Source organism: Acinonyx jubatus, chromosome X (assembly GCF_027475565.1).
Source record: "Acinonyx jubatus isolate Ajub_Pintada_27869175 chromosome X, VMU_Ajub_asm_v1.0, whole genome shotgun sequence".
NCBI classification, from domain to species: domain Eukaryota; kingdom Metazoa; phylum Chordata; class Mammalia; order Carnivora; family Felidae; genus Acinonyx; species Acinonyx jubatus.
Genome location: NC_069389.1, coordinates 95,596,032 through 95,621,457, shown reverse-complemented (window position 1 = coordinate 95,621,457; position 25,426 = coordinate 95,596,032). Strand labels below are relative to the sequence as shown.

The window sequence follows — 25,426 nt, the reverse complement described above, 5'->3', positions numbered from 1 at the left end:
ACTAAAATGAGAATGCCCTCAGAGGGGACAACCAAAACGAAAACCTCATAAGCCGTGCCCCTTGTGTGGAGACAGTGACCGGAGATCTGAATGCCCTCAGAGACCTCTATCTGTGAGGGCTCAGATAACCAATGTCCCTGGAAGGGACTGACGGGGCCTCGGGCTCTTCACGGTGGCTCCCCTAAACCAACTGTCTATCAGAAACCCAGAGCCTCGGGTAACTCTAAGTATAGAAGGAAAACTGGTTGATTTCCTTCTTAACACCAGAGCTACCTTTTCTGTCCTCCTTTCCTCTCCAGGCCAACCGTCCAAACGCAGCATGACGATTAGAGGCATCTCCGGAAAACTTCTAAGTTTTTCTCTCAGCCCCTGGGATACATATGGGAAATTTTTTCTCATTCTTTCTTGATAATACCAGAGAGCCTTACTCCCTTGCTAGGAAGGGACATTATAACTAAATCAGAGACTACAGGACTACTAATTCCAGAACAAATAGACAATTGTATTATGAGTTTTGGAAAATTACTGGATATTGCCTTAAGGTTAGACTGCCCATCTCATTTAGGCTGTAGATACCAGGGTTCAGGAAAATAGTTTCCCTGCTACATCAATTATTAACGGAGACTCAATCCCACCTACTCTCCCCCCAAAAATAAACTGGGGTCTGACTCCTAGACACTGTCTCCCTCCCTTGAAATGGTTACAAACAGAGCAGGGCAATTACTATTACCAATCTCACAGAGCTTGAAAAAAGATCATTAAAACACAACATTAGGCCTTTCGTTTAAGGAGGGACAAAACTTATCAAATGGCCCAAAGGATGTTTGCTGGAAAAAAAAATCTGTCAAGGACAGTTATGCCAAGTAGTATCAGCCTGTGAAGTATGTCTTAAAAACCATCCTTTCAACCACAAGCTTGCTCTCCCAGGCAACCCAGGAACTGGAGACTGTCCAGGAAAGACTAACAATTAGGTTTCACTCAGGTGCCAAGGTCAGAGGAATCCCAACATCTGTGGGTACGGATTGATACTTTTACGAATGGAGTAAAGGCCTTCTCCTCCAAGACAGAAAAGGCACAAAAAGTAATACAAGTTCTGCTTTATAAAATAATACCCAGGTTTGGCTTACCTAAAAATTTGCAAATGAATAATGGTAAATGGCTGCCTTGACACTTTCTCTAGAACTCCTGGCTCTTGGAAAAGTTTTACACCCCAAAATAAAGCAGACTGTCTGCTTATACTCAGCAAAACTCTAAATAACACCTCACAAGCATTAGATGCTTGAAAAAACATGTTTTTAAATTAAGTTAGGGCCAAACTCTTGGAAGCAGAGCCACCACGGACTACTTACTGCTCCCGCTCCTCCATCACCTGGGTTATGAGAGATGCCCTGACGTACGTTATTTACAAAGCAGGGTCTCTCCTAGATTGTCTGACAGGTTTGGAAATTGGGGACATCATCTTAAGATGCCACCTCGTTGGCGAGTATAACCTTGACGTTTTTCTCTTGGGGCCTGCTAATGTTTATGCCGCCTCATGCCTGCCAGCCTCCCTGTAGAACCATACCGTGGGCCACTTGACCGACCCTCGGGCAGACTCTAACTGCTGTGCCCCCACACCGTCCCTTCTCAGCTTGAAGAAGTCAGAGCGGTCATTGTCCCTGTTCCCTAACAGCAGTTACAGGCCCTGTTCCAGGGGAGGAATGACTAGGGAAAGGGGTAACATTAGGCAGGGGGAGGTAAGGGACCTTCAGGGGGGCAGACTGCAGCTGCAGGTGGGAGGCTAAAGAAGCAGACGGGGTTCTCCCTTTATAAAATCCTTTATGGGTGCCGTCCCCCCATTATCAAGGGCATGTGGGGGGCGTCTAAATGAGATGGGCAGTCTAACCTTAAGGCAACAGATGGCGGGGCCCTTGGCTCTACCCTAACCACCTTTCACCGCTGGGTTAGGGAGCGATTACCTGCGAGTCTGACCACAGACGCTCATCCTTTTAAACCAGGAGACGCAATATGGATAAAGGAGTGGAACGTCCAACCCCTAAAACCCCTCCGGAGGGGCCCGATCACTGTCATTTTGTCCACCCCTACTGCAGTAAAGGTAACAGAGGTGGGTCCCTGGATTCATCACGGCAGAGTGAAGCTGGCATCTCGAAACTGGGAGTGCGTTCCTGATCCATGGGTGCCGTGCAAGCTGAATGTACGGAAGAAGCAATCTGCAGCTCCAGAGGCCTGGGGACACTGCAGCCCTGCTTCAGTCACTCCGGAAGCTGACTAATCTATGCACGGCAGAAGCTTGGGGAATCGACGGTCCGGTGGAACAAACAGACTGTCCTTGTTTTCTATATCTGTTTCCTTACTGTGATGCACTGCCGCCCCTTGTCTGTCACTGTTAGTGTGATTCTTGCTCTACTCTTTGCCATAGGGTAGGTAGACGCCGCTCCGGCTGGCTGGAAGTGTGGTGAGGGGTTTTTCTGTTAGCACTCACTTTCCTTTTGGGGATAGGATATTTCGTGGTACCAACATGGGGAAACAATGGCCATATGAGACTAGAAAATTAGATCCCCACAAACCTTATAGTAAAACAAAATACCCCAGTTCTACTACCAGAGTTTGGGTCCTCAAAAAACCCAAACCCTTGCCTGGTGGGGAAAAAGTTCATCGTCATCTCTGGTTAAAAACTTACCATGCCTAGGCCAAAGATATTATAACTCAACCACCTGGAAAACCCAGTGGTGGGGGACCCCAGAGCACCTTGAGCCAGATCCCCACCCCTTGTCCGACTTCTCTCATCTCTGAGAGGCCTGGGACAGTGTCCACGCAGCCATCAAATGGCAGGCCCCAGGGGGACTAGACTGGATATGTGGAAGGACAGCCTATACAGCACTTCCCTCAGGCTGGTCACGGTCATGGGTGCTGGGAACTCTTCGTCCATCTTTCTTCCTGCTCCCACTTGCCAGAGGGAAACAATTGGGAGTCCACGTGCATGGGGACAGGGAGACAAAAAAAGTGGTGTGCCTTACAAATTGGCAATTAAAAAGATGATAAATGCCCCCCCCCCCCCCCCGCAGCATATAATCCAGCATTATGGCCCTGCCAGCTGGGCAGAGGTTGGGTCCTGGGGCTACCGCACTCCCATTTACATGCTAAACCGCATCATCAGACTGCAAGCGGTTATAATAATTATAACCAATAAAACTGCCAGAGCTCTTAACTTACTAGCCAAGCAGAAAACCAAAATACACAATGCTATCTATCAAAAACACTTGGCCTTAGATCACCTGCTTACTTCAGAGGGAGAAGTTTATAAAAAGTTTAACCTAGGCAACTGCTGCCTACAGGTAAACAATAATTTAAAAAGTCATAGAAGAGATCACAAATCAAATGAAAAGAATTGCTCATGTCCCCGTCCAGACCTGGAATGGTTAAAACCCCAGGGAGTTATTTGGAAGATGGTTTTCAACTTTTTGGGGGGGGTCAAAACTCTCATAAAAATTATCCTCCTCCTAATTCTGGAAGGTTGCTTAATCCTACCCTGCTTAGCTCCCCTGGTTGTACAGTCTCTCCAGTCTCACTGAGGCCATAATTTAAAAAAATACGGCCACTCATGTAATGACGTTATAAAAATATAAACCTCTAAACCAAGATGATGCTCTTTGACCCAAAATAGAGGGGTCTGAGCACCAAAGCGGGGAGTGTGGTAGGGTCCCCTCCCTAAGGAAAGAAAAAAACCCTCAAGGCAACCTGGCTATACGCGTACTTGACAACGTCCCTCACGACCTTGTAACATGAGACCACTTAATCAGACTGCATGTTTGTGTGTAACCATATATGGGAGACAAAGAAGTAAAAAATATAAAAAACTATGCCTCGTGGCATTTGGGGCTCAGTTCTTCGGGTACAAACCCAACTGAGCGGTGCCGGCACGAATAAAGTTGCTTCCTGGAAAGAAAAGCCTCGGGGTCCCGACTCTCTGTGCAAGAACCCTGCTACAGTGTTACATGCAATAAATCACTGTCAGAACCAACATCAAGGAGTTTCTTCCCTATGTTTTCTTCTGACAGCTGTGGCAGTCCACGCACGTAGGCCCGGTCTAGGATGGTTTCTGACGTGGGGCCAAGGACAGGCCACCCAGAAATGTGCCACTTTGGCATACTGATAATTTAACATAAAAGTTAAGAAACTGCCGACTCGAGGACACTCAAACCGTCCTGTCTCCAGGAAAGCAGGAAACCAATCTCCCCTATGAAAAATACCCTCCTTGTCCTAAGAGGTAAAAAACAAAACAAAACAAAACAAAACAAAACAAAAAAAACATCGTTAGGACCAGAGATAGAGACTTTAAAGCTGAGAAAGCTGTAGAAACAAACCCTGGGGTTTTTTTTCCTAATCTACTACCTCAGCCTAAATTCTGCTTAGAATTCCCTACTAGTTAAAAAAATTTTTTAAATGTTTATTTTTGAGACAGAGAGAGAGAGAGAGACTGAGAGTGAGTGGGGGAGGAGGAGAGAGGGAGGCACAGAATCCGAAGCAGGCTCCAGGCTCCGAGCTGTCAGCACAGAGCCTGACACGGGGCTCGAACTCACGAACCGCAAGATCATGACCTGAGCTGAAGTCAGCACTCAACCGATTGAGCCACTCAGGCACCCCAGAAGTCCCTACTAATTAAAGTTCTTAACACCTGCTTTCTTTATCCTGTCAATTCCTCACAAGTTTCTTGTCTCTTTGTCTAAATAGTAGAAATACTGCCTGCCTTGGTCATTTCTTGATGTCTCAATTTCATTACTGGGCCTCTGTGCCCACATAACGACACTGGCTTTTTCTCCCATTAATGTGTCTTATGAAATTTAATTTAGTCTTGCTGGAAGACCTTGAAGGGCAGCAGAGAAAGAATTTTTCCTTCTCTACACTGAATTCCCACTCAGCCATCCTCCTGTGGACCCCAGAGGCACATCTGCCTGCTCTGGAGTAAATGAGACACTTCAGTCTCCATGTTTAGTTGACCAGCACAGTCTGCTCATTTGGGATGTTCCCCCTTGTCAGCGTAGGGTCTTTCTGGCGAGCATCCACATGAGTCCCAAGAAGCAGAACTGATTTTTACCCAAATGCCTTGCCCCCACGGGGAGGCTCGCTCCACACGCCAATCTGAGTCTTGCCAGAGGCCTGAAAAAATGTCGAGGCCATTAGCCACAGTACATCAGTCGGTGGAAACACAGCAAGCCTCCTTTGTTGAGGTGGCCGGGATAGCCAGCCATTCACCCTGCACGAAGCTCTGCCCGTTATACTGAGCAACCTTTACTGCACCCGGCCAGGGGAGAGGTCTCCCTCAGCTTGGATGGCAGCTGCACCCCGTTCCTGCTGGTTAGGAGTTAACCAGGAGGAGCGGACAGTGAGCCAGGCCCATTGTGGTCCAGGAAGCCTTCACACGTGGGTCCTCACTGGGCCAGTGGGGGCAGTGGCTCCTTGGGCAATACATCAGGGAACCAGACGGATGCTCCTATGATATTATCTTGGAGTTAGGAGACCTCATCTGGGCTGAGTTTTGTTCATCCCAGTATGTACCATTTGTATTTTAGTTCGGAAGACTCTGGAACCACCTCCACCAGGTGATTTGAGATATCTGCTAGATCTGTGATACGAGTGGGATTTCTGGTCTTAAGATTACTTCACAGCCATCGATCATGTGCTCAGTGTCCACCAAATCCCAATAGCAGGCCAATAATTCTGTCCTGAACTAAGACACTAAGATGCAGGGCTCTCTGATTCATCTCCTGATTCACCAGGAGAGGCAGAGGGCCATCACCATACAGACCATAGTGGGGTATGGGACCCGGGACCCGGTACGGGCCCAGAGTTCCTTAGCGGGCAGAAGACCAATCTCCTCCTTTGAGGACTGAGTGACCGGGCCCAGAGCGGTCTTTGGTAAAAGCCTTTCCTACTTTTGCAGCAGCCACTTTTTCAGTGCCCAGGCATTTCTCAGTAAAGATCCAGACTGTGTTTGTTGTTGACCAACTGACCTAACCACATTTGAGGTTTCACTGGGTGGAGGTTTTTTCTTAATTAATTGTTTAATTTACATCCAAGTTAGTTAGCGTATCGGGCAACAATGATTTCAGGAGTAGATTCCTTAGTGCCTCCTTACCCATTTAGCCCATCCCCCTTCCCATGACCCCTCCAGTAACCCTCAGTTTGTTCCCCATATTTATGAGTCTCTTCTGTTTTGTCCCCCTCCCTGTTTTTATATTATTTTTGTTTCCCTTCTTTTATGTTCATCTGTTTTGTCTCTTAAAGTCCTCATATGAGTGAAGTCATATGATATTTGTCTTTCTCTGACTGACTAAAACAATATGGAACGCTTCACGAATTTGTGTGCCATCCTTGTGCAGGGGCCATGCTAATCTTCTCCGTAACATTCCAATTTTAGTCTATGTGCTGCCGAAGCGAGCACTGGGTGGAGGTTTGATTGGGTTTGATAATTTGTACATGCGGGAGCAGCATGTACAAACCTAAAAATCTTTGTCTGGTGAACAATCTCATCACATATGGCTCCCATTCCCTCACTGTAGACCCAGGGACAAGCGGGGTGAGTTACGGGGCCTCCACACCTTCTGCGAGGCTGCTACACATGAGTTTTTTATTAAGCGTACTCATCACATGTGGGGCAAGTCTGTCAGAGCCCAAAGAGTACCCGGCTGAGGAAGAAGAGGGTCTCTGGTATTCCTACCCTCTCATCTCTCCCTTCTTCCTCGTCTTGAGGCAAGTGGCTACCGTCAAGGCGCTCTGGAGGAGGGGGTCGTAGCGATGCACCTCGGTAGGAGCCGCCTTCCCTCATCAAGTTTACCAAGATTACCTCTTTCATCACGGAGGCAAACTGGTCAAGTTACTAAGGTCTCCTCAGATCCCTGGACACAGCAATCTCAAAGAGCTCGACATCCTTTCTTAGAGGAAGCAGGAGTCTCAACAGCACAACGCACAGCAGGCTGTCCGCTGGCACCAGGGCTCTGCTTAGATCTGAGAACAGTCACTGGGTGCAACTGAGTTTGCAGAGTCTCTGACAACTTCAGCTCCACGCAGCAGAGAACAGTAAACGCTGGTGAGGGAATCGCTTCCCTGGCTTTCTCATAGTCCCTCTGTCTGCTTAATGTGATCCACCCACCAATTTCGGCCGGGGTGTCAGGAGCTAAAGAGAAGGACCAATGGTCCACGTTGGAACCCAAATGCTTGTATAACGTGGTAGCAAGTCCATCAGCAAGAGTCAGAGGATCGCACGGGGCACCTGGGCCGTGGGTGTCAAGAGACGGCAGCAGAAGCCACGGGGCATTTTGGGAGGACAGCAAATTGTTTATATAAGCCTTCTGGTTCCAACGTGGGCCCCTTCCAGTGTCCCTACTTCTTTATTCTGTCTGTTGTGCGCAGTCTCTTAATCATCATGACTAGGCTGACTAATGTTTACTGAAGACCTACGGCACGCCAGGCCCCGTTCTGGGTGCTCCACATGCATGAATCTTCATTTCGCCTGGTTTTCGGCCTTGTGAACTCCCATTAAGAGCCATGGTACAGATGACGCCTCAGCTGCAGTCACAAAGCCAGTAGGTGGCAGATCTGGGGTCTGAAACCCTCGGAGTCCAAAGTGCGTCCTCTCCCCGGGGAGCCACACTGCCTTCCACACCTCCTCCCCGCTCCCATATTCTTACCTCTCTAGGCCGCCTCTGCAGCGCAGTCTCTGCGAGGCAGTCCCAGGGGGGTGTGGTGTCCTCCGGGCAGCGAGCTCAGCATTTCTTCCTGAACAGAGAGGACATTTAGTGAAGTACTCTCCTTTCTTTGTTGGGACTGAGACCAGACGTTTCAACACGAGAATTCCACCATTCCACATACAAAGCACAGTGGTTAAGGGCAGGGGCTCCCAGCCGTGGAGATTTCACGGACTAAATGGTAAGATTGGGTTCTGACATAGATCGTGATCTTTTTATTTCACCAACAAAGACCATTTAAAAGAATATCAGTTATACTCCTTCTACTACTAACAAACAACAGGAATAACATCTAAACCTCAAAGAGAAAGGCTACAATGTGCCAGGTACTGTTCTCAATCTTAAAATGAACTATTTGATTTAATCCTCAGAAAAATCCTATTCAATAGGCATTACTGCTATCTCCATTTTATAGGCAAGGAAATTTGAGGGGAAAAAAAAGGCACTATGTATGGGGTGCCTGGGTGGCTCGGTCTGTTAAGCGTCTGACTCTTGATCTCAGCTCCGTTGTTGATCTCAGGGTTGTGAGTTCAAGCCCCGCATTGGGCTCCACGCTAGGCATGGAGCGTACTTTAAAAAAAAAAAAAAAGCGCTTTGTAAATTGCTCCTGATTCTGCACTGATGATCGTTACAGTATACTCTCATCAGCTGTGTTTCATAAAAGGTATCTTTAAGTTTTTTTAATAGGCTTTACTTTTGGGGGGCGCCTGGGTGGCTAGTCGGTTAAGCATTTAACTCTTGACTTCGGCTCAAGTCACAATCTCACAGTTCGTGAGACTGAGCTCCATGCTGGGCTCTACGCTAACAGCACGGAGCCTGCTTGGGATTCTCTCTCTCCCCCTCTCTCTCTCAAAATAAATAAACCTTTTTTAAAAATAGACTTTTTTTTTTTTTTTAAAGTAGGCTCCCTGCCCAATGCAGGGCTTGAACTCATGACCCCAAGAGCAAGCATCGCATGCTCTATCGACTGAGCCAGCCAGGTACCTCTGGCTTTAAAGGAAACGGCCAAGCACCCAACGGGGGCCCTGATCTCAGAATCTAGGAATAACCAAGCAAAAGCACAGAAGCTCTGGGTTTGTGTCTTGGCCAAGTTAATGCTCTTCATCCCTGTTTTCTGAAATTTAATATGAAACTACTGATGTCTGTTGTGAGAAGTAAATGGCCTATCACATACTGAGCCCTTAACCCAGTGGCTGGCAAACAGCTAGGACCCCCAATACATACCAGCTGCGAGGCTTATCCCTTCTCCTCTTCATCTCGGCACAGCCCTCAAGGCTCATCTCCTGCTGGAAAGAAACAGAGCATGAACACTATAGACTGGTCCTGTTACTGAAGTCAGATACCGGGACCGACCGTACTCTCCTTCCCGCAACAGTCTCCCATTCCCCCCCCCACCCCAGGCAGAGCGGAAGCAGGCAGAAATGTTTCGGCTCTACTTTCCATTGGTTGAAGATGGTTACTAAGCAGCACGCACAAACTCTCCTTCTGGGAACTCTGGGGCACACAGGCTGGAAGATTTCTTCCGGGGCTTCTGTAGCAGCTCCCAGCAAACATGTGGTCACTCAGGTGTCAGGGACTGTTAGGACAGAGGTGCTGCACAGCAAGGCCCTGTGGTGCATCCCCTCCCGCCACCCCACTGACCACCCGGACCCGAGACCTTCCCACAGTCCTGACAGTTCCCGCCCGCTCTGCCCAGCTAGCCTGTTGTTAGGAAGGCAAAGGGACAAAGGAACTAGGAAAGGCCACGAAAAGGGAAACTCCAGGTGACGATAAAATCCCAGAATTCTCATGATAAAGCACTGCTTTCCGTGAAGTTCTACAGCAGCACTTTCAACAATGGCCAAATTATGGAAAGAGCCTAAGTGTCCATCAACTGATGGATGGATAAAGAAATTGTGGTTTAGGAAACCAATTTCACAATAAATTTCATATATTAAAAAAAAATTGGGGTTTATATACACAATGGAGTACTACGTGGCAATGAGAAAGAATGAAATCTGGCCTTTTGTAGCAACGTGGATGGAACTGGAGAGTGTGATGCTAAGTGAAATAAGCCATACAGAGAAAGACAGATACCATATGGTTTCACTCTTATGTGGATCCTGAGAAACTTAACAGAAGACCATGGGGGAGGGGAAGGAAAAAAAAAAGAGGTTAGAGTGGGAGAGAGCCAAAGCGTAAGAGACTCTTAAAAACTGAGAACAAGGGGCCCCTGGGTGGCTCAGTCGGTTGAGCGACCGACTTCGGCTCAGGTCATGATCTCACGGTTTGTGAGTTCGAACCCCGCATCGGGCTCTGTGCTGACCGCTCAGAGCCTGGAGCCTGCTTCGGATTCTGTGTCTCCCTCTCTCTCTGCCCCTCCCCCACTCATGCTCTGTCTCTCTCTGTCTCAGAAATAAACATTAAAAAAAATTAAAAAAAAACCTGAGAACAAACTGAGGGTTGATGGGGGGTGGGAGGGAGGGGAGGGTGGGTGCTGGGCATGGAGGAGGGCACCTGTTGGGATGAGCACTGGCTGTTGTATGGAAACCAATCTGACAATAAATCTCATATTAAAAAAAATAAAAATAAAAATAAAAAAATAAAGAGGATCTTTCAGTGGATAACGGTCCCACCTCATTTGCTTGGTGCTAGAAGTCACGGACTTGGCTCCAAGCCAACTCACTGTACCAACAGCCAAGTCACAGAGCGACCAAGCAAACAAGTGGGCCATTCTTTGAAGGATCGACTTACCGTATGACTAATTCACCAAAGCTCGCCAAATTTGCCAATGAGCCAAAAATTTTGTTTTCTTTCAGTTTCGCTGAAGTATGCTCAATCATAAAAATCGCACATATTTGAAGCATACGTTTTGACGAGTTTGGACATACGCACACACCGCAATGTTGCTTTTATTTTTATATTTTAAAAATATTCATTTTTGAGACAGAGAGGGCCCATGAGTAAGAGAGGGGCGGAGGGAGGGGGAGAGAGAGAATCCCAGGCAGACCCATGCCCAGTGCAGAGCCCAACTGGGAGCTCAATCTCACAACCTGGGGATCCCGACCTGAGCTGAAATCGAGCATCAGACACTCAGCCAACTGCGCCACCCAGGCGCCCCTGCCATGTGGTTTTTAAATAGAGTCTATTGCCATTTTGTTTGGGCAAATGGGCATGACAAAGGGCTGTGGAGAACCAGTTCTAGAAGGTTTTGTGCCTCCAGACATGTCCCCTCTCCCCGTTCTTTAGTCTCTTCTCAGTCTGGGATGAGCAGCCTGGCAAGACTGTTCTACCCTCAGCAGATGACCGTCTCCTCCACCCTCAACTAACAGCTGCAGCAACAGGAACGTAGCTGAGGGGTGAGGGCTTTCCCACCGTGTCCTTTCTTCTGTGTGTGTGTGTGTGTGTGTGTGTGTGTAGAGATCAAACTTTCCCATGTCTCTCCTTTTCCTTTGTTTTAATCTTTTTGTTTTTAAAGTTTCTTCATTTTTGAGAGAAACAGAGACAGCATGAGCGGGGGAGGGACAGAAGATCCGAAGCAGGTTCTGTGCTGCTGACACAGAGCCTGACATGGGGCTCGAACTCACAAAACCGTGAGATCATGACCTCAGCTGAAACTGAGAGTCGGACACTTAATAGACTGAGCCACTCAGGCACCCCTTTATATATATAAAGATATAAATTATCTTTATATCTTCTTATAAAGATAATAATCCTATTGGATCAGGACTCCATCCTTTGACCTCTTTTAACCTAAATTAACTCCTTGTAGGCCTTATATCCAAATACAGACCAATTGAGGGTTAGGGCTTGCTGTGTCCCCTTTATCCTCTTTATTTATTTAAAAAAATTTTTTTTTACATGTTTCTTTACTTTTGAGAGAGAAACAGAGTGTGAGTGGGGAGGAACGGAGTGAGAGGGAGACACAGAATCAGAAGCAGGCTCCAGGCTCTGAGCTGCCAGCACAGAGCCTGACGCAGGGCTCGAACTCACAGACCATGAGATCATGACCTGAGCCGTAGTCGGACGCTTAATCAACTGAGCCACCCACACGCCCCAGCTGTGTCCCCTTTAAATTCGTATTTTGAAGCCCTTATCCCCAATGTGATGATATTTGAAGATGGAGCCTTTGGGAATTAGGTTTAATGAAGACATAAGGGTGGGGTGCCCACCCTCATGATGTGATTAGTGCCCTTAAGAAAGAGATACCAGAAAGCTCAAGCTCTCTCTCCCTCCGCCCCTCCCCCCACCCCTGCACCCTGTGTGGCCACGCAAGCAGACGGCCACCTACAAGCCACGAGAGAGCATTCACCAGAAGCTGATCACGCTCGCACCTTGATCACAGACTTGCAGACTCCAGCAGTGTGAGAAATACATTTCTACTGTTTAAAGCCACCCAGTCTGTGGTGTGTTGTGGCGGCCCTAGATGACAAGTAAGACAAGGCCTCAACATCTGAATTTGGGGAAAACACGATCCAGTCCACAGCACACACGTGAACTAACAGCAAGTGATTCAAGGTGGTTGAAAGTCTGGTTGAAAAGTCTTTGGATGCTCTGAAAATCTAACGAGTCTGATCCCGAGAGTGGGAAAATGTGAGTGCAACTTCAAGCTTCCCCAACCCCCCGGGTTTTTTTTCCCCTTTTTTTAACCTTTTCTGAGCATCTCCTGAAACCCAAGAGCTTTAGGGATGCTAGCGGAAGGACAAAAATGGGTGAGCAGGAGTGGACGGAGTGATACCAACTCTATTTTGGTATGCAAAATAGAAAGGAACTTATTTTCAGAAACAGAAGCAACTTATTTTCAGAAAGCTGTCTTCTAAGTTCCAGACGTCAGAAAGAAAGGGACCAAGACCAGGCCTCCTAACCTTTACTGGCCTCACAGAAAGAAGGTTAAAGGCAGAGCGAAACGAGGCCAGTGTAAAGAGAAGCTTCTGGACAACTTTCACTTAGCTACTGAGCGGTACAAAGAGAGTTGAACCCCACTGCTAAGGAGAGATGAGGGGCCACTGAGAGATTTTAGGAGTACTGGCAGAACATGTAAGATTGAGGTGTTATTTGCAAAAGGATCCATCGCAGATATACGGGTAGATTAGATCAGCAGATATGTAACATATGACAATTTGCTCCAAGTAATTTTCTGATTTTAACACAGTTTCAATTGAAATGGAAAAATAAGTAAGAAAACAAAAGAACAGTCGAATAAGTGTGTAAGGAGGAGATTCAACATGACCCCATATTTATCAGAACAAGCTACAAAAACACTAATCGTTTAGACTATTGCTGGCTCAAAGGGGAAATACTTATCAGTAAACAGAGGGGATATACTAGAGTAGCTACTGGCCTACATGACATTAACGAATGCCAATATGTATCATAAGATGTTGCGGAAATTTTTTTTTTACTTTTGATTTTTTTAATCATTTATTATTTTAAAAAAATTTTATTCCAGTATAGTTAACATACAGTGTTACATTAGTTTCACGTGTACAATACAGTGATTCAACAATTCTACACATTACTCAGTGCTCATCATGAGCATACTCTCAATCCCCTTCACCCGTTTGACCCATCCCCCATCCCCTTCCCTCTTATAACCATCTCTTTGTTCTCTATAGTTAAGGATCTGTGTTTTGGTTTGTCTCTTTTTTTCTTTGTTCATTTGGTTTCTTATATTACACATATGAGTGAAATCCTATGATATCTGTCTTTCTCTGATTGACTTATTTCACTTAGCATAATACCTTCTGGTTCTATCCATGTTGTCACATGTGGCAAGATTTCATTATATTTTATGGCTGAATAATACTCCATTGTGTGTGTGTGTCACACACTCACACACAAAACATCTCCTTTTTTACATGAAAAAAATTTTTAAGCTTATTTATTTATCTTGAGATAGAGCACGAGTGGGGAAGGGGCAGAGAGAGGGAGGGAGAGAATTCCAAGCAGGGGATTCGATGAGGGGCTCAATCTCAGGAACCACAAGATCGTGACCTGAGCTACAATCAAGAGTTGGTCGCTCAAACGACTGAGCCCCCCAGGCGCCCCTTGTCTTGCTTTTTAGTGTATAAGACTTCTAAATTGCAGTGATATTGTGTGTCCACAGACTGACTACCATTCACTCAGGAAAGGGAGATGGCCTTCTCTTTTTTTAAAAAAAATTAATTTCCATCTTCCTTATTGTATGATGTTTATCTTATATGTTCCCTTACATTCTAAGACAGACAATAAATAGATGGGTCGAAGATTTGGAAAGAAAAAAGAGCAGCTTGAAGCATAGAAAAGGGAATGGATTTTTTTTAATTTTTAAAAATTTTTTTAAAATTTATTTTTGGGAGAGACACAGAGAGAGAGCACAAGCGGGAGAGGAGCAGAGAGAGAGGGAGACACAGAATCCAAAGCGGGCTCCAGGCTCTGAGCTGTCGGCACAGAGCTCCACATGGGGCTTGAACTCACGAACAGCAAGATCATGACCTGAGTCAAAGTTGGATGCTTAACCGACTGAGCCACTCAGGGGCCCCAAAGGGACTCTATTTAAATGATGCAAATAGAAGAACAAAAGAAAAATCTCTAGCACATGCCCAATGGTTTCTTCCGCTAAATTTTTATCCACAAATATTGCATGGTTATGCAGGCATACCTCATTTCATTGCACTTTGCAGTTGTGTGCGTGTGTGTGTGTGTTTAACAAATTAAAGGTTTATGGCAACCTTGTGTTGATCAAGTCTACTGGCACCGTTTTTCCAACAGCATTTGTTCACTTTGTGTCTCTGTGTCACATTTTGGTAATTCCCACAATCCTTCAAACCTTTTTATTATTATTATATCTGTTATGGTGATCTATGATTAGTGATTATGACTTGCTGAAAGCTCAGATCATGGTCAGCAGTTTTTAGCCACAAAGTATTTTGTAATTAAGATATGTACATTTTTTAGACATGACGTTACTGCACAGTTAACAGACTACAGTATAGACTACATATAACTTTTATATGCACTGGGAAGCCACAAAATTAATTTGACTTGCTTCATTGCGATATTCGCTTCATTGCAGTGGTCTGGAACTGAAGCCACGCTATCTCCAAGGTATGCTTGTATATTTAAAGTATATCCTTAATTCAACAGGATGCCCCAGAAATAGGTTTACTCTGGCTAATGAAAGGTTCTAAAGAACAGGAAATAAACAAGAAAACCATGTTGTCACTTATCTTCTCATTTTCTATTGAAGAGATACGTGAAAATATGCATGCAGCCATTTTCTTCTCAAACGGAGTCCAGTGGACTGAGCGGAACGTACGATGAGTATATTCCACTGTACCCCTTGTCAGCTGTGTGATCTGGACAAATGATTAACCTCTCCCTGTCTTTGTTTTCTCATCTGCAAAACAGCAAATACTCCTAACTCACGCATATTGCTCAGCGCAGTACTTGGCCCGCAGTAGGCCTGCCAAGCATCCGAGCTGCTGCTCTCATCGCTGCTCGTTTTTTACTCCATGTAAAGCTCCACCCTAGCTTCGGTGAGGAAACAAGCAGGACACCCGATCCGAAAATTCAAGTGTTCGCGGTGCAGGCAGGGAACCTCAGAACGCCACCCACAAAACCGTTCTCGGTGGGAAGCCGAAGTCACAGCTGCTGTCTCTCAACGAGTGATCCACGCTTCGGGCCCACAGGCTGGGGCAGGGGGAGACAACTGGCCAGGTGAGGTTGAGAAAGAAGAAAGAAGAAGGAGGTGAGTGAAAGGAGACAGAAAATGCGAAGAGGAAACGAGGCAAGACCCAAATGCTGAAGCCCGATGAGGAAGGGGTTGGGATGGGAACAGCGCAAGCAAAGGCAGAGGGTCAGAAATGAGTCCAGCGTGTTGAGATCAAACTTCACTGCCATGATTGTAGTTGAAAAAGATACAGGTTATGAGGCTGAATGTGTGCTGACCCCCGGGACTGCCTCTAAGCAGATGCATAAAACACAACACAACGCAAACAGCGGCTTAAAAAAGAAAAAGACTCAGCAAAGTAGAAGTGATTTTTGTGGCTATTTGCCTTTTCCTGCAATAAGTACATGATCCTGATGAACCGAAGTTCTCCTCTAATGTGATTCTAGGGAACTGAGGTATCGCTGTACAATATCACAAGGCTACCAGTTATGAGAGGGAATAAGCCAGTTTGTGTATGGTGCCTGAAAGTATCGGGAGGGTATGAACAGAGTTATTCAAAGCATCATTTTTATTCTGCCTACGGAGTGAGTCTTTCCCATGTTTCACAAGGTGAAGAAAAGCACGGTGAGGTGAATGGACCATGACTTACGGACTTGGCTGTGGTTGCTGCTCTGGGATAGCAACTCAGTGACTATGGAGATGACCTCCTCATCCCTTCCCATCCCACACGTCGACCAGGATTCACAGCTGGTAGCTAGCCTCCTTGCTTCCAGTTCAGAACGAATGAACACCGAACACTCCCTTGAGTGGAGACTTCAGTAAAGTTTTGAGACTATAGAATCTACCCACCTAACAATTTGGCCATGGTGAGAGTCCAATGTCTAAGTTTTTATATCAAAAATTTTTTAATGTTTTGAGAGGTGGGGGGAGAGAGAGAGAGAAGCAGAGAGAGAGGGAGATACAGAACTCGAAGCAGGCTCCAGGTTCCAAGCTGTCAGCAGAGAGCCTAACATGGGGCTCGAACCCACGAACCAAAAGATCATGACCTGAGCTGAAGCCTGACGCTCAACCGACTGAGCCACCCAGGCGCCCGAAGTTTTATATTATTAAATACCAAAAGAACCAATTTAGCCTCTATTTACAATATTTCTGTCTGACTCCCTATTGGAGATGAGATTTTGACGTGGCTCCATGGAACTCGTGAGACATCCTTGGGAATTTCTCCTGATTAGGTGAAGAAATAGAACCATCTTTTGTGTTTCTTGGGGTGTTAGGGTTGAGGACCTAGGCCAGGGAAAATCACACTGTAAAACCTCCTCTGAGGGGAGTCTGGGGGGCTCAGTCGGTTGAGCGTCCGACTTTGGCTCAGGTCATGATCTCCTGGTTTGTGAGTTCAAGCCCCACCTTGGGCTCTCAGCCCTGTTCTCCTCTCTCTGCCCCTCCCCTGCTCGCATTCTCTGTCTCTCTCAAAAATAAACATTTAAAAAAAACCCCAACTTCCTCTCAGTCCTGACTTTCCTTCATTCTTCATAAATATTTTAATCCAACCGAAACCTCTTACTTAGGATGACCAGTTGAGTACCCTATTGCCTGGCTTTGTGATGGGAACTGTGGAAGGAGATGTTAGGGGCCAATTTACATATTAATCTGAATTTACACACAGATCGACAGATTTACATATGAATCTGTTTCCTATCGCAGGTTTTCTTTCGTAAAGCCCAGCAGGCTAGAGCTACCCACCTGTGCCCCACTGGCTTCCTCCCGGGGGTGGTACCCACCTGTCAGCCCCCACTTACCACCTTTGTTCCCACACCCCAAGGGAAGGTCTGGGCTCGGCCATTGCCATGGGTTTCTTTCTGCCCTAGGTCTCACAACCTTCTTTTCAACTTCGGAGTTCAAAACATCCCTTGTTTCATTTTCTTTGGCCCCCCTTATTCAAGGGGTACCAGACAGAGACTCCTCCTTGTTCTCTGCCTTATCTCTATTATTTTCCCCAGACAAAGATTCTTGGCCTTGAAAGAGAAAATTATGATCCAACTCTGCCGTTCTCATAAGGGCCCTAATTCTGTCTGGGGGCTGTGCTTTGGAGGGAGACAAGGACACCAATTATGCCATCTATGCCGGAATCTGAAATCTCTTGTTATCTCTTTGTGTAACCTGACCGAACTTGCTTTCAGAAGGAGTGCTTTGTTTTTCTGGAGTCTAAAATATTGGTAGAACAGTTTCCAAGCCATGGGCCTGTTGTTCTCAGAATGTTAATTCACTCTAAGTGCATAGCTGGTTGTTGCTCAAGTGCGGTACTGCCCGTTGATGGGCACATATTTGTAAGAAGATTGGGAGGAATGAGAGTTGTAATGGAATCACACTTGGCCTTTTGGAAGAAGAGTCTAAATTGCAACACTCTGTCAAGGCCTGCAAAAACACCCTTGAGAAGGTTGTTTACGTTTCTGAGAGGCAAACCGGTCTAGTGCCAGGGTTTGGGGAGGGGCCTTGTGTCTTCAACCCTTTAAGTAAAAGAGTTCTGGGCAGGATGGTGTGGGAAGTGCTTAGGGTATGAACCCGGCTGGTGTGTGTTGCCCATAAGTGAATGATCTCGGACACAGAAAGGAGGACAAGGCCCTCCCCCCCGCCCCAGAGGCCGGCCTTCTCTGGGTAGAGCTCTCGGGGCTCCCTGGAACAGGCTGCTCCACTGCTCTGGGCCTGCAGTCCTCATCTGACCAATGAAGGGACCGGCCCGGCCCCCTGAAGTGCGGGGTAAAGGACAGGGTCCAGAGCACATCACCGCAACAACTCATTTCAAGGGAATTCAAATGTACCGCTGGCCAAATACCCACTACGAGTTGTGTCACAGGTCATCATCAGGGCCAGACCCCCAGAAGACAGGCCTATTATATCTGCAAAAGCTCTGTGTGGGGGGGGGGGCGGGGGGGGGGGGGGTAGATAGCATCTGTTAAGTTTCTTCGAGAAATTCATGCTGTAGAGTTTGGAAATCAAAGATAAATTCTTTCTTTTCACCTTTTTTTTTTTTCCTTATGGCTCATCTCCCCTCCAGGACTCAACTGAGGACGAGGTAAATCCAGACAAGGAGAAGAGGCAACTCACCAAACTTTAAGATGCCCTCTCACAACCCCCAGCCCCTGGTGCACGTACACCTTCCCCCACACCAGTACACTAAATGCCTTCAGAAGAGGTTGCTCACTTCTTTTTCTTAAGGAAAAATGGCCCAGGGCTGAGGCTTAGAGCAGAGCCTGGTCTCCCTCTGAAGGAAAGAGCTCTGGGTAGGGCGGAGGGTGTAGGCACCAAGCAGCTGCATCTGGGATAGCTGCACTGTCTGCATCTGGGACTGGGGCCCAGGGGAGGGCATGGCCACTCGGGAGGCTGGCCTCCAGAATGCCTTCTGCATGCCCTCTTTTACAGGCCATTTGTTTGCTGCAGTCCTGGGTTCCCTCGCCTGTAAAGTGAAAGGAATAAGCTTGATACCCCCAAAAGTCCTCTCCAGTGCTAAGGCAACACCTCCTCCAGGAAGGACTCCCTAGTCAACACAGACAAGATGGGGCAGTAAAGTGTGGGTTCATCCCCTTAGACGACTATCGCCCAGCAGACATATTTACCTTGAGGGCAGGAAACATGCCTGGTTCATCTTTGTGACCAGCAAGCCCAGCCAGAGGATGGGCACAGAGCAGGGGTCTCTAACAATGTGTGGGATATGTAAATGAGAAGCAGTCTAGGTAAGTAATTTTGACCAACCCTCTAGCAGACCTCTGCTATTCTTTTCCAACCTCTCCATTCACGGAACCAACCAGCGGCTAAGAACGTGGAATTCGTCATCAGATGACCCTGAGCTCAAATCACGGCCCCGCTGTCGTGTCACCTTGACAGGTCGTCTAGAGCAGCTGATGTGCGTGTCCTACCACACCTCCTCGGCCACATGCGCTTGGCCCAAAGTCCAACTGCCTCATGTTTCTTCCGTGGTCCAAAGCCCCTCTGCCTGTGTGGGGAAGGCTGGCAACACTGGGGAACAGATGCTCCCAGGAACAGCCCCCAACCGATGACCATGGGGAGTTGGTGTATACGTGCTCCGCCTGATGCAGTCAGACAGCACTCCAAGTGCTCAAAAAACCCACAAAACTGCCAACAGGAATCCTACATCCAGCAAAGCAATCTTTCAGAAATTAAGGCAAAGATCTTCCCACTTAAACAAAAATGGAGAGAATTAGTTGCTTTCAGACTGAGTGTCCTTGGGGCATAATGGCCTCTCAGGTTCTCGGTGCACTGCTCTCTGCAATGAGAAGAAATGTCTGAAGAACTGGCTGTGATGTCCCCAAGACTGGGGGAGCACGAGGGTGAGGCAAGAGATTGCTAGAACTTTATGAATTCAGGCAGTTACTGCCTCTTTCTGCAACTCAATATACTACTTGCGAAATGAGAGTGTTTGTCCTCTGTAAGGATTTCAGACCCAAGGTGCTCAGGAGCCTTATGGGAAGAAAAGGAATCCTGAGCCTTTCCTAAGACTACTGGAAGATAGTAACGGAGTGCTTACGACGTGCCAGGCACTGTTTAAGTACTGAGCGCTGTCAGCTAGGAGGGAGACAGAGATTCAACAAGACTGCAAACAACCAAACACGGTGGGGGTGAGGGCTTTTGGCTCAGGGGCTCAGAGAGGGCTTTACAGGAGGTGGCATCTAAGCAGAGTTATTAGGCTGTGAAGAAGGCATCCATACAGAGACCTGTAGAAAGAGCATTCCAGGCAGAGAGAACAGCCAGTGAAAAGGACCCAAGGTGGCAATGAACTTGGTGTGTATTTGTTTGTTTGTTTACTTATTTACTTGAGAGAGGGAGAGAGAGAGAGAGAGCATGAGCGAGGAAGAGAGGCAGAAGGAGGGAGGGAGGAAGGGGGACAGAGGGAGAAGGAGAGAGTAGGGGAGAGAGGGGAGGGGGAGAAGGAAAGGGAAAGGGAAAGGGAGAGGGAGAGGAAGAGAGAGAGAGAGAGAGAGAGAGAGAGAGAGAGAGAGAGAGAGAATCTTAAGCAGGTTCCACACTAAGCACAGAGCTCAACACAGGGCTCAATCCCACAACCCTGGGATCATGACCTGAGTCAAAATCAAGAGTCAGATATTTAACCAACTGAGTCACCCAGGCACCCCGAGCTTGGTGTGTTTTGAAGGCCCACGTGACCAGAACCCAAGGGAGCAGGGAGCAGGAGCAAAAGAGGCTGGAAGTAAAGGCAGAACTGGTCTATAGGGAGTTGTTTGATCCTTGACCCCCCAATCCCAGAAATCTAAATGGTAATCAGCTCATTTACTTGTCTGTACTGGGGACTAGGCAATCCAGGAGGGTAGGGCCTGGCTGGTCTCACCGTTGCTGTACCCCCAGCGTCTAGCACAGTACCTGGCACACGATAGATATGCAAACAATGCCTGATGAATAAATGAATGGATGAATGAGTTAATGCATGAATCTAGCTATGTCCTTAACTCACAGTTTGACCTTGGCCAAGTGTATTTTCCTATCTGGACTTCAATTTTACTACCTCTACGATGCCTTGCAATGCCTGTTGAGTATTAATTCTCTAAAATCCGAACCTTCCCATTAATGGGATGGCTGGCATGGAGAAGGCCGTCTTTGAAACTGGCTCATTCCTCTGCCCCACGGACCGCCAGGAAAGCACCCAGATCACTTCCTCCGGGCATGATGCAAACACGTGTGCACTTAAGTGGGGCAGTCAGCAGCTACCTGGTATCCCACAGGCTTTGACCACTATGCAGGGCCTCCCGGGAAGTGCTCCATATACTCACCTCTCCCCATTTCCTCCCTTTTCTTTTCCCTCTGCGCTCAACCCTGTGAAACCTATTTGCTCAGATGAGCATCACGCTCCAACCACAGCCCCTGAGACTCTGGCAGCTCAAGGTACAAGGTACAAGGAACCCACTATCTGCTGTGCTGGGCAGGTGGCAGCCCCTGGAAGGGGAGCACAAGAGTCCCAACCCAGGCTCCTGACTCCTGCAGTGACTGGCCACTGTCAGACCGTGTCCTGCCCCATCTGATTCTCCAGGCCCTACAGGTCCCCGGCCCAACCCACTGGCTTCCAATTCAGGGAATGGCCACCTCTGCCTCCAGGGTAGGGGTGCTGGCTTGGAGGAGGAGGGCACTGAGTGGAGGCAGAGGTAGAGGAGGAAGAACAGCGAAGACGAGTCAGCATGTGTTCAGTGTGCACCTTGGCTTCCCAGCCTCTATGGATGGAGAAGCAGAAGGATGCCCAGGTCCTGGGCTGCTGGGATACGAGACGAGGACCAACTAGGGGGCGCTGTGTGGGATGGAAAGGAATCCAGACCCAGGGAGCACCCAGCCTGGCAGCCGGTGTGAGAAATTAAGTCATGGAGAATTCAGAAGTTTAGTTTCCTCCCCAGCAGCCATCCTTGCGGAGGGCCGACTAACCACCAGGATGGAAGCACCCAGTAGGAGCTTTATAAGGCAGGTCTATTTCCAGCCCGAGGGATCTCCGCAAACAGATCCTGGAGAGGCGAGCCATAGGAGTATGAGGCATATGGATGGAGTCTGCGCACAAAACCAGCTCCATTACTTGAAAACCTGCAGCCTGAAGCACCTTACTGAACCTTTTCTTTTTAAAATTGAAGTACGGTTGACACATGATATTTTATTAGCTTTAGATGTACAACATGGTGATTTGGAATTTATACACATTACAAAATGTTCACGGTAAGTATAGTTACCATCTGTCACCATACAAAGTTATTACAGTATGATTAACTATAGTCCCCATGCCGTACTGGTCATCCCCATGACATTTCTTTTATAACTGGAAGTTTGTACCTCTTTTTTTTTAAGTTTATTTATTTTGAGAGAGAGAGAGAGCAGGAACAGGGGAGGGGGAGAGAGAGAGAGAGAGAGAGAAAGAATCTCAAGCAGGCTCTGTGCTTTCAGCCCTGATGTGGGACTCCAAATCACAAACCGTGAGATTAAGAGTCAGAGGCTTAACCGACTGAGCCCTGGAATTTTGTACCTCTTAATCCCTTTTACCCCATCCATCCATCCCCCTGCAACCTCCTCTCTGGCAACCACTGGTTTGTTCTCAGTATTTATGGGTCTGTTTCTGTTTTTTTTTAATTGTGTTTGAAATCACTTCTATCTTCTTAAATTTAATGAACCTTGTTTTGTGGCCTAAAATATGAACTATCCTGGAAAATGTTCCAAGTGTACTTGAAAAGAATGTGTATTCTCTTCTTTGGGATGGAATGTTCTGTATGTATCTGTTAAGCCTACCTGGTCTTATTTGTCCTTTGAAGCCACTGTTTACTTACTGATTTTCTGTCTGGATGCTCTATTCATTGATGTAAGTGGGGCATTAAAGTTCCCTACTATTATTGTCAATTATCCCTTTATATCTGTTAATATTTGTTTTATACATTTAGGTACTCCTGTGTTGGGTGCATAGAGGGGTACAACTGCTACTCCAGCTTTTTTGTTTGTTTCCATTTTCATGAAATATCTTTTTCCACCCCTTCACTTTCCTTATGTGTCTTTAGGTCTGAAGTGAGTTACTTGTACGCAGCATATAGATGGGTCTTGTTTTTTTCTATCCATTCAGTCACCCTATGTCTTTTGATTGGAACATGTAGTCTGTTTACATTTAAAGTGATTATTTTTTTAAATGTTGATTTGTTTTTGAGGGAGAGACAGAGAGCGCGTGAGCAACGGAAGCGCAGAGAGAGAGGGAGACAGAGGATCCAAAGCTCCACGCTGACAGCAAGGAGCCCGCAAAGAGCCCGACGCGGGGCTCAAACTCACCAACCACAAGATCATGACCTGAGCCGAGGTCGGACACTTAACTGACTGGGCCACCCAGGTGCCTCACATTTAAAGTCATTATTGCTAAGTATGTACTTACAGTGACTTTGTTGTTTTCTGGTTATCTTGTGGTACTTCCATTTTCCTTTCTTGCTCTCTTCCCTTGTGGTGGGGTGACTTTCTTTAGTGTTATGCTTGGATTCCTTTATTTTTCTGTGTATCTATTATAGGTTCGTGGTTTCCGGTTACATGAGGTTCATCTATAACATTCCATGCATACAGCAGTCTGTATGAAGTTGATTGTCACTTAAGTCAACACGTTCTAAAAGCCCTGCATTTTTACACCCCCCTCCGTTTTCTGTAAATGATGTTATACTTCCCACCATTTTATCTCATGTATCCCTTAACTAATATTTTTTGTAAATCTTATTTGCAGTAAATAAGGAGATCATGGGGAAGAACTTCCAAAGCCATGACTCCTATTTTTTGATTTATTTTCGTAGATAGAATTGATTCTCCTACTTTTGTGCTTTAACCTTCATACTAGCTTTGTAAGTGACCGATCTACTTTACTACCTTACCACATGTTTGTTTTTGCCACTGCAATCTTTTCCTTTCATAATTTTCTTACTTCTAGTTATAACATTTTCTACTTAAACAAGTCCTTTTTTTTTTTTTCCAACGTTTATTTTTGGGACAGAGAGAGACAGAGCATGAACGGGGGAGGGGCAGAGAGAGAAGGAGACACAGAATCAGAAACAGGCTCCAGGCTCTGAGCCATCAGCCCAGAGCCTGACGCGGGGCTCGAACTCACGGACCGCGAGATCGTGACCTGGCTGAAGTCGGACGCTTAACCGACTGCGCCACCCAGGCGCCCCAAACAAGTCCTCTTAACATTTCTTGTAAGACCGGCTGAGTGGTGATGAACTCTGTTAACTTTTGTTTGCCTGGGACTCTCCTTCAATTCTGAATGATGACCTTGCTGGGTAGTGTATTCTGGGTGGTAAGCTTTTCCTTTCAGCACTTTGCAGTCAAATGCTCTTCCCCTGACCTATACTCACCTCCTTTCAGCACTCTGACTATATCATGCCGCTCCCTTCTGGCCTGCAAAGTTTCTGCTAAACATCAGCTTATGGTCTTATGGGTATTGTCTTGTATGCAACTAATTCTTTTTCTTTTGCTGCTTTTAAGATTCTCTCACCAGCTTTAATTTCTGATTTTTTAAAAGTTTATTTATTTATTTTGAGATAGAGAGAGCTCGAGTGGAGGAGGGGCAGAGACAGAGAAAGAGGGGGAGAATCCCAAGCAGGTTCTGTGTGGTCACTGCACAGAGCCCAACACAGGGCTTGAACCCATGAAACCATGAGATGATGATCCAAGCTAAAATCAAGAGTTGGATGCTTAATCGACAGAGCCACCCAAGTGCCCCTAATTTTTGACATTTAACTATTATGTGGCTTGGTGTGGACTCAATATATTTTAAAGAATTAAAATCATACAAAGTGTGTCTCAGATCACAATGGCATGGAAATGGAAATTAAAAACAAAGAAATTTGGGCAAAGCAAAAATATGTGAAAATTAAAGTACACTGTAAATAACCAATGGATCAAAGAAAAAAATCACAATGGAAATGAGATTAATTCTGAGATGAAATTTTAATAGAGTAATTTGAGATGAATGAAAATGACAACAAAACATACCAAAACATTAAATGCAGCTAAAGCAGTATTTAGAGAGAAATTTACAGCTCTAAATGTCCACATCAGAAAAGAAGAAAGATGGCAAATCAACAATCTATTTTTTAATTTTTTTAAGTTTACTTATTTTGAGAGAAAGAGAGAGCAAGTGGGGGAGGGGCAGAGAGAGAGGGAGAGGGAGAATCCCAAGCAGGCCGTGTGCTGCCCGTGCAGAGCCCAACGCGGAACTCAAACTCACAAACTGAATCACCCAGGCACCCCAAATTAATAATCTTCTTAAGAAACTAGAATAAAAAGAGCAAACTCAACCCAAAGAAAGCAGAAAAGGAAATATGGGTTAGAGAAGAAATTAATGAAATAAAAATTTAAAAATAGAGAAAACCAATAAAACCCAAAGTTGGTTCTTTGAAAATATCAACAAAATTGACATTTAGCTAGGCCGAGGGGGAGAAAAAAAAGAGTGCACGTGAGAGAAAACAGAAGTTACTAAAATCAGAAGCAAATAATGGAAGATTACTAATAATTTTATAAAAATAAGAAATAATTA

At 46.3% G+C, this 25,426-nt stretch overlaps 1 protein-coding gene and 1 non-coding gene across 5 annotated transcripts in view; both read right to left on the bottom strand.

The window, feature by feature from the left end:
• The window catches only part of LOC106985287 (uncharacterized), a 71,766-nt gene that overhangs the window by 14,060 nt on the left and 32,280 nt on the right, over positions 1 to 25,426 (bottom strand). The window contains exons 2-3 of one of the 4 annotated variants that reach the window (XR_003418435.2): positions 8,970 to 9,028; positions 7,689 to 7,776 (exon numbers count right to left, since the gene is read on the bottom strand). The gene's annotated coding sequence lies outside the window, so the exon portion shown is untranslated. Of the gene's footprint in view, positions 1 to 7,688; positions 7,777 to 8,968; positions 9,032 to 25,426 lie in introns of those variants that run through there. The other 3 variants (XR_008289842.1, XM_053201614.1, XM_053201615.1) reach the window with 3 other exon arrangements.
• Positions 6,336 to 6,442, bottom strand: LOC113597664 (U6 spliceosomal RNA). Its single transcript, XR_003418458.1, has one exon. It is a non-coding gene; the product is annotated as a U6 spliceosomal RNA (small nuclear RNA).